At 37.5% G+C, this 17,041-nt stretch overlaps 1 protein-coding gene across 1 annotated transcript in view; it reads left to right on the top strand.

The window, feature by feature from the left end:
* Positions 1-17,041, top strand: part of PACRG (parkin coregulated) — a 718,380-nt gene that overhangs the window by 425,984 nt on the left and 275,355 nt on the right. The gene's annotated exons all lie outside the window — the stretch shown is intronic.

The following is a 17,041-nucleotide window of genomic DNA, read 5'->3' as shown; positions in this document are numbered from 1 at the left end:
ATCTTTCCAAGTCTTAAAATGCCAATGAAGTCAATCTATTTTTGAATAAAAAGAGCCATGGAGTATAGTAATATCACTTCGATTATATATCTTAACAGCTGAATCCAAAGATCAGAGTAAGACAAGTGCCTCATTTCCCAGTGCTGGGATCTAGTAATATTACTGCTTAATTTACCACACATCTCACATGTAGCTTATTAAAGCAAATAACATTGAAGGCATTGTGTAATCTTCTAATAATTACATTTTAGAGGCTGTAGCTGTCTTTTAGGCAGACAAGTGGATTGTGTTGTCTGTGCAATAAATATCATCTTATAATTTGGATGGGCTTTTGAAGCAACCAAATTCCAATTGACAGCCATTGTAACCGGTTCATTTGATACATAGCTAGGCCTAAGTGATAATGGCAGTTTCTTCATTTCTGTAACAAAGAAAACGTGTTACTTTAAATGCATTAACAGCTCTATATTCCACATTCTATTAAGCACACCATCATCATGGATTCTTTCTCTGAAACTTTATGATAGAATCAGATACTGCAGTGATAATTTAACTGATCAGTTTCCGCACTGTAATGTAAGACATAGAGAGTAATGGAGGTGATTTACAGTATATATAAAATATATTTCTGTGTTTTTCAGTTATAGCTGAAAAAAATGAATGATTGCCATAGTCCTTAGATGATAACCAGATGTGCTTGATGTGGCCATTTGGTTAGATGTAAGAATAAACATGAATCCTTGCGCTGTTTGAGTGTTTATATTTATGCCTGTGGAACAGAGAGTCCAGAGGAGACATGTGGACCTCCACAGACTTATTTCTGGTGGAAAAATAGTGACTGGATAAAGTTTTGAGACTTGTCAGATTGATTTTTCTCTTCATGGAATGGTTAGTTTGTAGTGTATGCTGGTGCCATAGTCAGGAGACTGTCATTCAAACCAGCTGAAAAACAGCTAGACTGTGTAATGCTTCACCTCTTATCTGCTTCTTTTCTGTAATTTAAAAGTCACTGTATCAAATTTTTAGGGACTTGTTAATGACTGGAATAGTACCACTGGATTGGTGTAAGGCCAATGTGGTTCCCATATTTAAAAATGGATCAAAGCAAGGAACTATAGTGCTGTTTGTTTAACTTCTATAGTCGGGAAGATACTTGGGAGTTTAATACAAGACCACTTTGATGAATTATTGCTGGGAAAAAAATATTTTAAGCAACAGACAGCATAGATTCATGAAAGACAGAGGTTGTCAAACAAACCTGATTTCTTTTTATGAGGAGGTAAGTAAAACCATGGACAGAGGGGTGTCTGTGGACGTAGTATACTTGGATTTTCCAAAAGCGTTTGACACAGTTCCCCAAGGTAAGGTAAAGTCTGTAGGTTCGGAAAGAACAGTTTGTAAATGGACAGAAAACTGGCTAAAATACAGAATTCAGAGAGTAGTGGCTAATGAATGGTCTAAGGTTATCAGTGGTGTACCCCAATGTTCAGTGTTGAGACCTTTACTTTTTAATAGCTTTATAAATTATATAGGGTCTGGGATTAAAAGTACCATTTAGTCTTTGCAGATCACACCAATCTATGCAGTGGAATAACATCCTCATCCTTTCATTAGGCAACTATATGGCAAATGAGGTTTAATGTTGGTAAATTTAAAGTTATGCACTTGGGGTATAAAAATATGCATCATCATACATACTAAGGAATCCATAGTGGATAAGGATTTGGGGGTTTTGGTGGATCACAAGCTTAATAAAAGCATGCAATGGCAAGCTGCAGTTTCAAAAGTGAAATTAAGGGGGTGAAGTGGCACTGTGATGGGCTAATTGTGTAAGATAAATTAATACAAATGTAATAAATAAACGGTGTACTGTCTCTTTAAATACCAAAAACACACTGATGAACAAGTGTATGAAGTGTACAGGCACAACCCTGCTAATAACATCAATTACTGACAAATAAATGTATGCCAATAAAGTGCTCAAAGTGCAAATAGTGCCAAATAACAAGCATAGTCAGTTTCTTAAAAAAATGTTCAAGCAAAATGTAAAATAATATAAAATCTGCAAAAAGTCATAATTCATAAATCCATATAAATGATCATCTTCAAAAAAGTGTGTGGTGCGTGAGTGAATAACTCTTCACCCGCGCTCCCCCCTCAGGTCCACACTCACCAAAGAGATGTACCCCTGCAGGGGTGACAAGCCGCACCCTGGAATAAACTCTTTGTCCTGTATTTCCTCCTCCTTATGCCAACAAGACAGTTAATGATATCACGGGGCTGTCATGGTGGCAGCAGTTTTGGTTGGTTGGTGATACACTTCAGCAGCACATGAACAGACATCTATGTAGATAATTTACAGCCTCTCCTCTGATTTACTTGTATGAGCTACATGAGATTAACAGCCTTCTGATCTTCAGAGACCTTCCAGATTTTTTGAGATTCTGAAGTTGTACATTGTTGGATAAGATCCATCCTTTATTAAGGATCCTGTTTATCAGAAAATACTCTGAAACGTTGGATTACCAGGGTATACAACTGAACATCAGGAATACACCCCTTTTTCTCCATATTACATAATAGACACTACAAGGTTGATTTATGAAAGGCAAACTTTCACTTTTAAAGGTACATTGCACATCACAGGGGAATTTTCCCCAGAGATTCAAATATGTGGTGAGATTTCATGTTGCAAATAATACCTAATCATGTGCAAAAGGAATTAAAAAAAAAATTGCTTGCACGTGATTGGGAGTCAGCAGAGTCTTACCTAAACTGTTAACCTCTGGAAAATAATCTCTTTCAAAGTGCAGCATCCCTTGAATAGTCTATTTGTCTTTAGAAAAGCAGCCCCTATGTATCAACCTTTCGATGACATATCCACATAGTCCATATCTCTCTTTGAAGGATGTACTCCTCATTTCCTTTCCTGTAATTGGGGAGTAGACACACTAAACTTATTATACATTGTTGGAAGTAAAGCTGGCAGATCTTTCCTGATGATTGGGGAGTTTAGTAAACTATATAATTTATTACTGGACAAGATGTAATTCAATTCTAACTTTTCTGGATTAATTTCCCGGCTTTGAATAACAATATTTACCAAATATCACAAAGAGTTTGCTTGACTCTAATTAACCTGATTTGCCTAGTCCTGTCTACTAGTGATTTGGAAACTGAACCCCAAATACCTATATATATATATATATATATATATATATATATATATATATATATATATACACACCTGCTATATTCTGGAACAGCCTTATAGTGCCTTAGAGATTACCTGCATTATTTTACTCTGGTAAGTTCCTCCTGATACAGGGTTGCTTTGGGTCTTTTAAAGTGTGTAGGAATTGTTTTGAGGCCTCTGTTTGAGATCAGTAAGCTGCATAAATGAACTGCTCATCTGCACTTATTTTGTTTTAAAGTATAACTTAATGCATTTTTTTTAGTCTTTATAGAGTGGAGAGGGATTAGAACATCAGTCAGGTTTTTTAATTGCTGTTGTGTCCCTGTTAGGGAGATTCACCCTCTTAATTTGTTGGGGTGATAATTATCACTGAGAGTCAAAGAAAATCCTAAACTTCGACACCAGAACATGGAATCTTCCAATTAGGGACAGTAGTTCTGGTGACTATGGGGACAACGAGGGCTTTCTCAAACTTTGGAGGGATTTTGTCTAACTTCCTGATGGGCCTATGATACAGAAAGTAAAAAGAAATCTCCCTAATGGGACACAGATGCAATAGATGAAGATATCGTCAGTTCTACTTTAGCCACTTCAGCTCTGGAAGGTTTTACGCCCTCCCTGACCAAGCCATTTTTTGCGATACTGCACTGCATTGCTTTAACTGACAATTGTGCGGTTGTGTGACGTTGTACCCAAAAAAAAAATTATGTCCTTTTTTTTCCCACAAATAGAGTTTTCTTTTGGTGGTATTTGGTGGTATTTGATCACCTCTGCTGTTTTTTTTTTTTTTGTGCTATAAACAAAAAAAGACTGACAATTTTGAAACAAAACCAATATTTTTTTTTACTTTCTGCTGTAAAACACATTCAATAAAAAAAAGTTAAAAGATCGAATTTCTTCATCAATTTAGGCCAATATGTATTCTGCTACTTTTTGGTAAACAAAATCCCAATAAGCGTATATTGATTGGTTTGCACAAAAGTTATAGCATCTACAAACTATGGGATAGATTTATGGACTTTTTATTTTTTTTTATTGTTTTTACTAGTAATGGCAGGGAGCAGTGATTTTTAGCAGGACTGCGACATTGCAGCAGACAAATCTGTCACTAAGTGACACTTTTTGTGGACCAGTGACACCAATATAGTGATCAGTGCTAAAAAATACACTGTATAAATGACACTGGCTGGGAAGGAGTTAACTAATGGTGTTCCCTGAGAGAGCTTTCTTACTGTGTGAAGGATGGCTTAACTGAAGATAGACATAGATCCGTCTTCCTGCTTAGCAGAAACACAAGATCTCAGTCTTTTTTAATATCAGAATGGCAATCTGCCTTGTTTACATAGGCAGACTGCCATTCTGACTCTCTCCTTTATAGTATCTCTGCTGTGATCTATATTTTTTAATCATTTCAACTCCCTTACCATGGACAGCAATGACAATGAAAAAGACTTGCCAACTTTTCTTTAAATGAATCTAAAAGCCTAATAACATTTCAGATTGGGTGCCCAGAGGTGTTCCAAGTCGTTTAGGCCTTTAGAAACTAGCTAGGTGTGTAGGGTACAGTGTGTAGGGTACAATAGAAACACATGCTGACTTTTGTTTTTAAGTGTCAATCTCATTGCATAATTATATTCAAAGCAGTGTTTGGTAAGCTTGTTCAGTGCAAAAGGGCAGCAGAAAATACCAGTGTATTTATCCCCTTATGTCTTTTTTTTATGTTTCTAGAATATGTAGCATTCTGAGGGTCCTGTATGCTCTGCTCTATACCCACGTAAAATAAAAAAATTTACCATTTGCATCATGTAACATGGACAGATGAAAGGATATAGCAGTTCCATTACTTCAATATTTCTTATAATCCGTTAGCTGCTTTTACAGTACCTAACTGAGAGAGAAAATGAAAAAAAAAAAAGTAAAAACCTAAGAATGCAGCTGCTTTAAAGCCTTTTGATTGTAGCACAGCACATCATTTGAAATGCACCAAGGAAGCTGCTTTGATTGCTGAATATGTGTCATAATTTACAAGTATCCAGATGTTCAAGTCGTGGATCATTTCTATTCTGCTATATATTGTGCTCAGTGCACACTGTTAAATGTGTGATATATTCTGCGTTAATATTGTACTATTCCAGCTTGACTTTTTCCATTTGAGCCCTGTCTTTTTTGCCACTCATTTCTCATATGGAACAAATAAATGCCCTTATCTTGCCCCAAAATCCATTTGATAATCATGTTTGTATATGTATATAGTACAGCAGTGCCGACCTTAACAACAAAGCTGTCAAAGTACAATAGCTCAATTGAGTGGGTCTTCGTGTTATGGATCAAAAATGTCATTTTAATAGAAAAATTCTTACTTCAAAGAGCACAATTCTATTGAAGTCTTTGAGACAGCTAGCACTAAAAATGAATGATGCTACTTTCAAGGAGTGAGAGTACTTCTTAATGAGTAAAATTTAACAAGCATGGGACATTGCCGTATAATAAGAAAGTCATAATCTTTCATTTCTATAAAGCTTTGCATGGGGAAGGCATTTTATATCCACTTTATCCATGCTTTCACTTTCAGTGTGTATCAATATCTTGCCTTCACCTTCCCACAAAGGCATTGCCACTTTTCATAAATGTTTGATGAGATGCAAGGAAAAGGAACAGAGAGTAAATGTGAGCATAAAAAGATTAGTATTTTGAATGGTAATAACATTGGCTGCATTTCTGATTGCAAATGCCATCTACGGTACTCTATGAACTCTTTGAACCGTTAATATTAACATGTTCAAGAGAGTACACTCCACTGCGTTACTGTTTATGCTGTATATTATTTAATTAAAGTTAGCATTTTTAGAATGCTTCTTTCTGTACTTTACGGAACATAATTGTTAGCCATGGCATTGCCTCATTAAATACCCTTACCTTCTAAACTTCAGTTTAGCATTGATAAAACGTAGGTGTTCAGAATTATAGCTCTTGTGTAGTCTGTGATCTTGGCATTTTTAATGATCTACGGAGGCCTAGAGATTTTTTGATAATGTTCTTATTGATGTGTTTGCGTTAGATAGGCTGGAATATGTGTCTCTTGTGTGCATAAGTAGAACCCACAGCCTAATCTTGTTGGTAATGAAGGGAAAAAAGCAACTCAAATGATGATTTGATGAGCTACATTAAAATACCAAGCCGTCTTTTGTCAATAAAAGTCAGTTGTATTCCTCTCTTGGGAAAGCTAGTGGTAGCCAAATTGTTATGTGTTTTTGTATTTTACTTGTGCATTTCTCAATCTATAATGGTATTTGATGCAGCTGATTAAATGGCTAGATGTTTGCTTTAGTATAACTTCTGTACTTGTGTGTGTGTGTGGATTGAGAAGTTGTGGATCATTGGTGGAGAAAACCCCACATTAATGCTGTGGGGCCCACTCATGTGTGGATCATCTTCAGAAGTTCCATCTGTGGCCTTTGACCAAATTTTCAACAGGCAACTCATTAGATGAACACACTAGTGTAGATACTGCCTGTTCAGACAATGGATGCTTGTAAACTGCACATCTACCAATAACCAACACGGAGGACCTAAATGTTCTAATGTGAAGGGATGTTGGACCTACTGGGGGAAGGGGGCTGTGTTATGTTTATTGATTTCTCTCTGTTTATTTTGGAGCATTACACTGACCCTGACATGCTAAATCTAGTCAGATTCTAAAAGTTTTACAAGTTTTCTAAGTACGTAAGGAGCTATGTTGAGATAAATCATGGTCATAAAGGTCTCCAGACAGGCTATTTTTAAATATCATTCAGCTATTCATTTTGCTTTCACAAAGAAAATTCATTTTAGGGGTATATTTATGAAGCACTGAATGTGAAATTCACTGGACAGTCGCTGCAGGTGAATGCTTCTATTGCAGGCGATTCAAATGCCAGCGAGTGATTCACCTGCAGTACATATTTGTTGATTTTTACATTTGTAGCTTTATAAATATGCCCCAGCCTACTATAGTTATGAAAACAATTATAAGGCTTCATATACACTATAGCTGCTGAACCTGAGTTTAGGAGCTTTTGGCGCTTTTTTCCAAAGCTCCTAAACGCTACTCCATAAAAGCCAATGTACACATAGGCTTTTACCAGAGTTAATGAGCTGTTATGGCTAGGGGAGCTTCAACCTACCTCTCCTGCATGTGGAAGAATCACAGAAGAATGCCGGCTGGAAAATGTGGCAAATTGTGGGGAAATTGTGGCATGCTTTTGCCATGTTTTGTGTTCTGCAGCCAACGGTCAAAGTAGGCTATGTGCACATCAAGGCTAAGAGTCTCAGGCTTTTGATTTATTGTAAGTTCACTTGAGCTGTAGTTTCATGGCTATCATTTAATGTATTTGCTAATATTATGCCTGTATTTTAATATTTATAATGACCTGGTTAAGATTTATCATAAGCAAACAGATCATCCAGAAAAAAAATCTGGGTATGCCCAACGCTAATAATAATAATAATAATAATATGGCCCATTTTTAATAATACCAATTATAACAAACCATACCATCTAGGCATATTATAAATCTGTTATAGCTTGCATTATTTTTGTCTTGTTATAACTAGCATAGTAAGAGAGTAGAAGTTGATTAATATTCCATGTTTTCATTATAAGGTACTCATATGGGGAAGGATTGTGTCTGCTGCACCAGTTATCTGTGCACTGTAGCAGCAACTGACAGCTATCTCATTTTATGATTGACATGTTCTAATTTTGACATCAGCATTACTTTTTTTTCTCAGTCATTGCGATGGATCCTGATTTATTGGTGCCTAAAATATATACTATAAAGAAATTATTATTTTTTTCCATGTGAGGATATCAGACAGTTGTAACTGATCTTCAAGCTTAATACATTATTGAACAAGAACACAGACTCCTCAAAGTCTCCTAGCTGCAATGACAGTAGTTAGGAAGAATGAGGGGTACTAATACTAAACTGTTTTCATTCTCTGATTTAGCTCTAGCTCCCAGCCGCCCCTCTTTTAGAGGGACTGTCCCTCTTTTGGAGCCAAATCCATATTTCGCCCTAGGTGTTCCTCAGTTTTTTTCAGATGTTTTGACCCCTATATAAAAATGTGCTATTTTACTAACAATACTGTTATTCAACACTACTTGCCATCCAACCTCTAAATGTTTGTTTCTACTATTTTAAAATGCCAGTATACTGAAAAAGTAGTAGGGAAATTAGCACTTGTGGGTTTCACTAATCATGTTGGACAAACACATGGATATGTCCTTTGCCTAAATACCTTTTACTTACAGTTGACCTCTTTTTTCATCTCAGTATATGGAAAGAGAGTTCAAGGTATTTGATGATTTATCATACTCATATAGGTTTTATTTACAAAGCTAAAAAAGCTCTGACATTAGTAACTACTGAATAGTTTTTTTTGTTTTTTTTCTATAATGTTAGCTGTTTAGTCCATTATTATTCAAATTTCAAGCTAGGGTTAGGAAAGGGTCGCAGAGAGGCTAAGCTTTCAGCCAAACAATACTATGGACTATTAGTTTGCATGCATTAGTGATGCACTGTGAGTGTTCATTGGTACCTGGGAGAAAAACAAGGTGCACCAAAAACTAAGTGCAGTAGAAGATGCAACAAATGGTATATTTAATTAAAATCAACCAAATGGCTACTCACACTAATATACAGAGCAACAGGCATAAAACAGTATAATACTGTGGTCACTCAGCAGGTCCCCGGTGGAGGTGGTGTATAGATGTTAATGCAAGAGGGAAGGAACAGCCGGCCAGACATCCGCCTTGTCGTCTCGGAACCAGCATGGAACACATGACTAAATGGCTATTGATCACTAGGCTAAATGGCTAGGTATCAATCTGTTGCAACTCTAAGTGTGTTCCATGCTGGTTCCGAGACAATAAGACTGTCTGGCCAGTTGTTCCTCTCCTCTCATGTTAACATCTACACACCACCATCCACCGGGACCTGCTGAGTGACCACAGTATTATACTGTTATATGCCTATTGATCTTTATATTAGAGTGAGTAGCCATTTGGCTGATTTTAACTAAATATACCATCTGTTGCATCTTTTGCTTAAGTTTTTGCTGCACCTTGTTTTTCTCCCATTGTTCTTCCAGAGACTGCTTCGCTCTTAAAGGTGCTGTCACTGCTGCATACGTACACTTCCCATACTTTTTTCAGTTGGGTTATCAGTGTGTTTCTGTACCCTCTCATGTGCCATTCTGTTTTTTGTCTTGTTGTTTTCTGGTACCTGGTATACTAGGTTAGGAAATAACAGCAGCACTTTGTTACACTGTTTCCACAATAATTTTACCCGCACTATTTCTTTACACTGTCACCCCCATCTTTTTTTATCCCTTTCATGACTATGCCTATTTTTGACATTTGGTGTTTACAAGTTTAAATCCATATTTTTTGCTAGAAAATTACTTGGAACCCCCAAACATTATATATATTTTGTTAGCAGAGACTCTAGAGAATACAATGGCAATTGTTGCAATATTTTATGTCACACGGTATTTGCTCAGCGGTGTTTTAAATGCAACTTTTTGGGAAAAGGGACACTTTGATGAATTTAAAAAAAATTAAACAATAAAAGCCCAATTTTGTTGCATAATGTGAAAGATAATGTTACGCCGAGTAAATAGATACCAAACATGTCACACTTTATAATTGCACGCAGTCGTGGAATGACAACAAACTACGGTACCTAAAAATCTCAATAGGCGACGCTTTAAAAAAAAAATTCCGGTTACCAGGTTAGAGTTACAGAGGGGGTCTAGAATTATTGCTCTCACTCTGATGATCATGGCGATACCTCACATGTGTGATTTGAACACCGTTTACATATGCGGGCGCGACTTCCGTATGTGTTTTCTTTGCTACGCGAGCTCACGGCGATGGGGGGGTGCTTTACATTTTTTTTCTTATTTATTTTATTTATTTTAAAATGAATAAATTGTTTAAAAAAAAAAGATCACTTTTATTGCTGTCACAAGGAATGTAAACATCCCTTGTGACATTAATAGGTGGTGACAGGTACTCTTTATGGAGGTATCGGGGGTCTAAAAGACCCTCGATCCCTCCTTTACACTTCAAAGTATTCAGATCGCCATTTTTGGCGATTCTGAATACTGTATATATTTTTAAATCTGGCGCCATTGGCAGCCGAGTAAATGGGAAGTGACGTCATGACGTTGCTTCCATGTTTACAATTAGGAGACTTTAATGAAGTCGCTTACGGCTTCATTCTAGTCCCTCCCTAGCCGCCAGAAGTGGCGGATCATGCATTGGTGCTCCCAATTGAACGGGAGCCCCGGTAAGAGCGGCAGGAGGCGGCTGGAGGGGAAGGCTGGAAAGCCAATCGCCCGCTCTGAAAAACAGTACTGGGATGATGCCTGCAGGTGCGGGCATTATCCCGGTATAACCCCCGGAAGCCAAGTACGCACATCTGCGTACACTCGGCGGCAAAGGGGTTATATAGGCTACAGAAAAATATAGGGTATATTTCGAGGTGTTATAGTTTTTATTACAGTCTCTGTCCCCATTAAAGGGAATCCCCCACTCCCTGTTATCTCTTACATTCATCAAATAAGCAGGAAGGGAGGAAACAATCTTCATATCCAATGCTGTCCAGGACCTTTTACTAAATAGGCAGTAAAAAGAAATCCCCCATAGTTGACATAGAAGCACACAATGATAACTAAAGTAGGAAGCTGAGAGTGGCTCAATGCAATTTCTGTACCTGCCTCTGCATAGGAACAAATGTTACCCACCCAGTAAGTACATTGTTTTTATGGATTGCCTGACACAAGGGGGATTATTTACTAAAGGCAAATCCACTTTGCCTTGGAAGTGCAGTCGCTGTAGATCTGAGGGGGACATGCAAGGAAAATAAAAAAACAGCATTTTTGCTTACATGATTGGATGATAAAATCAGCAGTGCTTCCCCTCATTTCAGATCTTCCCCTCAGATCTAAAGCGACTGCACTTCCAAGTGCATTTGCAGTGTAAAATGGATTTGCCTTTAGTAAATCAACCCCATAGACTTCAGTGTGAGAAGGGGCAGTAGAACATAACCATATATAGCAAAGCACGTGGTAGAACCTATATATAGTAGTGAACAAACATGACTGCCCACATATAAGTAGTTCACGTGACCCTGTCCCAAATTAAAAAAGTAGAAAAGAGTTTACCCTGCAAAGAAGGGATATTGTACGTAACTATCCTACTGCCCTTGATGCTGAAGTTTGCCCTCTTAAAGATTTACAATGTCCAGAGAATCCTCTTTATCCAAAACACCATCAGATTCCTGGCCTTCTATCAATCACTGTGATTCCTTCTGCCAGATCCCACATCACTGCAGAATAATATAAAAAAAGAGGTCTTAACCCATTAATGCTTGATGTACCATTATTGGAACGGTAGTGATATGGGAGTTACTTATATCCTACTGCTCAAAGTCATCACTGAGATTTGATTTTTCACACGTACATGAGGGTACATGTTATCACATGGTACACAGAGTTAGGCACTGCTGCAGATACTAGCATGTTGGGAGCCTGTCAAAAAGTGATGTGAATTTTCAGAAACATTTTTGAAGAACCTACCAATGACAGGTAAATACAACTTTACTGCACTACATCCTATAGTAGTATTTTTTTTCCTATTACTTCTCTACTAGATATGCTATTGTGCTGTAAAAAGAAAATGACACAATTATTATTTTTGTATTAGTTATGGGTTTGATATTTTGAATGTTCCATTTTTGGAGCATTAGGCAAAACCACTACCACTAGGACTGATAATGTATTTTTTCCACTTTCCGCAAAAAGGAAAGGGGCACATTATTGAATTGATGGCAAAGGCAATATTGTTTGAAGATGGAATGATAACAGTGTTGTCACTGTAGTCTCCTCTGATTCTGATATCAATCCCCTGTGTCTTGTTAATCGATATTCCCAGAAACTGAAAAAGAAGTTCAATGTTCAGCAGCCAAACATGATCAAAGTGTGTTACCATTTAATGAAAGGCATAGACAGAGCTGATAAAAGTATTGGGCATCAATCCTTGCAAAAAAATGGTATTCAAGTCCTCTTTTGTTATGCTTGGAATTGGTCTTACAAAATGCTTGGCAACTGCATAAAACATATGATAAGAAGCCAATGGATTTTCTTGATTTTCCATGACATGTGATATGCCATTATCTGGAGACTCATGGTCATGCTTCAGAACCTGGCTGAAGAGGAGGACCTTCTCAGAAGCATAACATTGACTCACATCATGGTAGCATGAATCATGTGATAGTCAACAATGAAAGCAAACACGGTGTGCTAAATGTCATAAGAACACCACTTTTCAATGTGAAAAATGTGATGTTGCCTTACAGGTGAAGTGTTCTGTTGAATATAACACTGAATAACAGGTGTCACCACCTCCTGAGACAAGAAACATGATTTTATACATTATGTACAATGTAGCAGTGGTTTTGCCTAGTGTTCTATTTTTGGTGTTCTACCAAACAATGTAATATAGTGAAAAACAAAATGTCTTCAAATTCTTGTTCCTTGAATTTTTATAGATAACATATATGAATTCCATGCACAAATTCAAAAAATTACAACATCAGGCATAAATGGGTTTAATACTTCCCTACTCTACCCCCCCCCAAAAAAAAGAAAATATTTTGGCTATACAAACATATAAATGTATATAAGATGTTGGGGTGCTTGCCAATAATCTTTCTTAATGCAAATTTTAGCTACATCTTGTAGGCCTTTGAATAAAAATGTACCGTAATCTCTCTCTCTCTCGCTATATATATATATCAATCAAATAAAAAGTACTGGAAAAGCCGCGCTCAGAAATTGTAATAGGTTGTTGCCGCCCTACAAGTCCTCAGCCCCCAAGTCTGTGGATATTCAGCTGTTTTTTTAGATTAATATGGGGCTCTAGGCGCTACCTCTAAAAGATACTTAATGGGCTAAGCCCGTATTTTATGGAAATTTTTCAAATCCTCTGTGCTGGTTGTGATCAATAGCTCACCTCCCCTGAGTAGAAAAAACCCCAATATCTCTCCAGTGTTCAGCTTGGACTACCTGGACTTTTGATAAACTGCAATATCCAGATTACAGTATTAGAATTTTGTACAATATACCCCTATATTGGGTCTATGTGCAGTAAATGCTAAAAAATGGTAATACCCCAAGAGAAAAAAAGGAGAGAAAAACACAGAAAAAGCTCAATAGCAGTTATCATGTGTTCTCTACATACATCCTGTTGCAGGGCTGGACTGGGACAAAAATTTGGCCCTGGACTTCATCCAGACCGGCCCACTCCAATTTTGCAAACGCGCACAAAAACAGTATGCTGTGCACTTGCACGAGAGTGACGTCATCACGGCCCGGCTAGACACATAGCAGGAGTATGCAAACTCAGAAGCTGACAGCACACTGCTGGTGATCTTTTATTTTCCAGCCCCCCCCCCCACCCCCTGGTGTCCCCCTGTCACCTGCCCGAAGTCTGGCTCTGCATTATATATTTTAAAATAAACAACGAATGCGCACACCTATTTTTGATCAACCGCAGTAATGAGAAGCTGCCAACATCAAACAGGTTTAAGCCCCTTTCACACGGGACGGATCAGTAATGATCCGCCCCGTGATGATCCGCTCGCTCAGCGGGGATCGCTCCGTTGTCCCCGCTGAGCCGGCTGCGGACAGGGCGGTCTCCGCACACTGTGCGGGGACCGCCCTGTCAGCTCTCCGCTCTCCTCTATGGGGATCAGATGAGCACGGACCGTCTGTCCGTGTTCATCCGATCCGCTCTGCAGACGGATAGAAAAATAGGATTTTCCTCCGTCTGCAGAATCGGACTGTTGCGGAGGCGGATGAAATCGGGTGTCTGCGGATGTTCATCCGCAGACACCCGCTATCCCATAGGGATGAATGTATGCCCGTATTTCATCTGCAAACGGATGGATGAAATACGGACATATCATCTGCATGTGTGAAAGGGGCCTAACACAAACCCACAGATAAATTGAATATATAGCAAAGGATGTGATGCTAACCAAAATAACATAAAAAAAATCCATTTGGTGCAAATAATGATTCAAATAATACAAAAAATCCAACATAGCTAAAAGTACATCAAACGTGTCAATTAATATTGAAATGTGCATAAAAAAAATTTCAGCAAAAAATTTGTATATAAACGATGCTTATAATTAAAACCATTTTATCCAAACTATGTCCTTGGTATTAAAGTGCAAAAAGAGTACAAAAAAAGGGGGGTTTTTAATTATAAGCATTTTTATATATGATTTTTTTGCTGAAAATATTTTTATGCACATTTTAATATTAATTGACAGTTTTGGTGAACTTTTAGCTATGTTGGATTTTGCATATTATTTTAACCATTATTTTCACCAAATGGATGTTTTATGTTATTTTATTTAGCACCACATCCTTCGCTATATATATATATATACACACAGCTATATATATATATATATATATATATAATATATACACACATGCACAGCATATATATATATATCCAGCCATGTGCTATATACAGTATTCAATGGGCCGGCCGGTTACCTGGATGGGTTCCTGCAGCACCGCCATCCTCCAGGCTCCCTCGTCTGCTCCAGGGACTTCTCTGCCTGTCGGCTGCTCTCATGGTGGCCCCCGGCTCATTTAAACTCACAGCGTCTGTTACCGCGGGGGCCGCCGGAGATAGCCGAGTTTTGTTCGCTGTCGGAGAGGAGCAGGGCGGGGGAAGCCGAGCGGTGGCGGAGGTGGCCGAAGATGTGTTATGAGAGCGCCGAGTGGGGGCGGAAAGAGCCGAAGTGCACCGCGCTGTGCTCAGAAGTACAGCGGTGCTCAAATGAATGGCTGTGCGAGTAGCGCAGCCATTCATTTGGCTAGGCTGTCACTGAAACCGGCCCACTGAGCCATCGGCCCACCGGGAATCTCCCGGTAGTCCCGATGGCCAGTACATGCCTGTCCTGTTGGTAAAAAGCATTACTTAATGATGGAGTATTTTAGACCAGGGGGATGTAGTACGTAATTGTAAACACTAGAGGGGGAACTTTAAAGTGCAGACTAATCTAAGTATAGTGATCAAATAAAAAAAAAATATATATATATAAAGAAATATAATAAAAATAAAAGATAACTGTGTAAGTCTAATATTGAATATAATAAAAAGAGAAACAAAAAAACAAAAACAAAAAACCTCTAATGTGACAGTAGAGTCCAAATCCTTATGCAGAAAGTGCAAAAAATGCAAAATGTGCAAAAATTACAAAAAGTGCAAAAAGTGCAAGAAATTACAATAATTCATAAAAAATATAAAAAATTATAAACTATAAAGAATATATAAAAAATATATAAAAAATATATAAAAACAAGTCTTGCAAAAACAGTATTCAAAGTTCCATTAAAGTGCAAAGTGCTAATATTTTTTTATATATTTTTTATATATTCTTTATAGTTTATAATTTTTTATATTTTTTTATGAATTATTGTAATTACTTGCACTTTTTGCCCTTTGACAATTGATAAAATTTACATCACATCAGGTATAATTCAGGTATTCAGGTGACGTTTCGGGTTAAGCATGATATCCCCCTTCCTCATGACCACATACCTGCAATAAAAATTGTAACCGAAGTTCATGAGGAAGGGCGATATCATGCTTAGCCCGAAACGTCACCTGAATACCTGAATTATTCCTGATGTGATGTAAATTGTATCAATAAATTTACTTTTGTTTGTGCAGCAATCGCTCTTCTGCTTTTTATATATATATATATATATATATATATATATATATATATATATATATATGTATGTATATATATATGTATGTATATACAGTATCTCACAAAAGTGAGTACACCCCTTACAACAAAGATTTTATTATCTTTTTATGTGACAACACTGAAGAAATTAGACGTTCTACAATGTAAAGTAGTGAGTGTACAGCTTGTATAACAGTGTAAATTTGCTGTCCCCTCAAAATAACTCAACAAACAGCCATTTATGTCTAAACCGCTGGCAACAAAAATGAGTACACCCCTAAGTGAAAATGTCCAAATTGAGCCCAAAGTGTCAATATTTTGTGTGACCACCAATTATTTTCCAGCACCACCTTAACCCTCTTGGGCATGGAGTTCCCCAGAGCTTCACAGGTTGCCACCGTCTGTTTGAGGTTCCCACAAATGCTCAATAGGGTTTAGGTCTGGAGACATGCTTGGCCAGTCCATCACCTTTACCCTCAGCTTCTTTAGCAAGGCAGTGGTCATCTTGGACCATGATTTTTATCGTGACTGCGACATTGCGACGGACATATTGGACACTTTTGACACCATTTTGGGACCGTTCACATTTATACAGCAATCAGTGCTATACAAATGCATTTATTACTGTATAAATGTCACTGTCAGGGAAGTTGTCCAGTGTTCAGACTGGGCCTTTGTAGTTCCCTGCCTTTTAATATCTATAGCTAATTTTAGGACACATTAGTACCTCGCCAGTTCAAGTGCAGCACATCACCGACAATCAGCCTGTGATGCTGACTACTGTACATTTATTTTTACCTTTAGCTCTTCAAAGCTACCTTTTACCACATCAAGAATAACACGAAAACCTGATTTACAGAAAAGTAGGAATAACTCTACTGGCTAAAAAAAATATATAAATAATATTAATAAAAAATAATAAACATTTTCTTCTGTGATTTACCTGCAGCTACTGCATCAAAGGACATATACAGCATACACACATTGCTATAGTCTGTACATTATTCACTGCATATAT

This window comes from Lithobates pipiens, unplaced genomic scaffold (genome assembly GCF_037356315.1).
Source record: "Lithobates pipiens isolate NorthernLeopardFrog02 unplaced genomic scaffold, aLitPip1_a1.2 Scaffold_18, whole genome shotgun sequence".
Classification (NCBI taxonomy): domain Eukaryota; kingdom Metazoa; phylum Chordata; class Amphibia; order Anura; family Ranidae; genus Lithobates; species Lithobates pipiens.
This window is presented reverse-complemented; position numbering and strand designations above follow the sequence as displayed.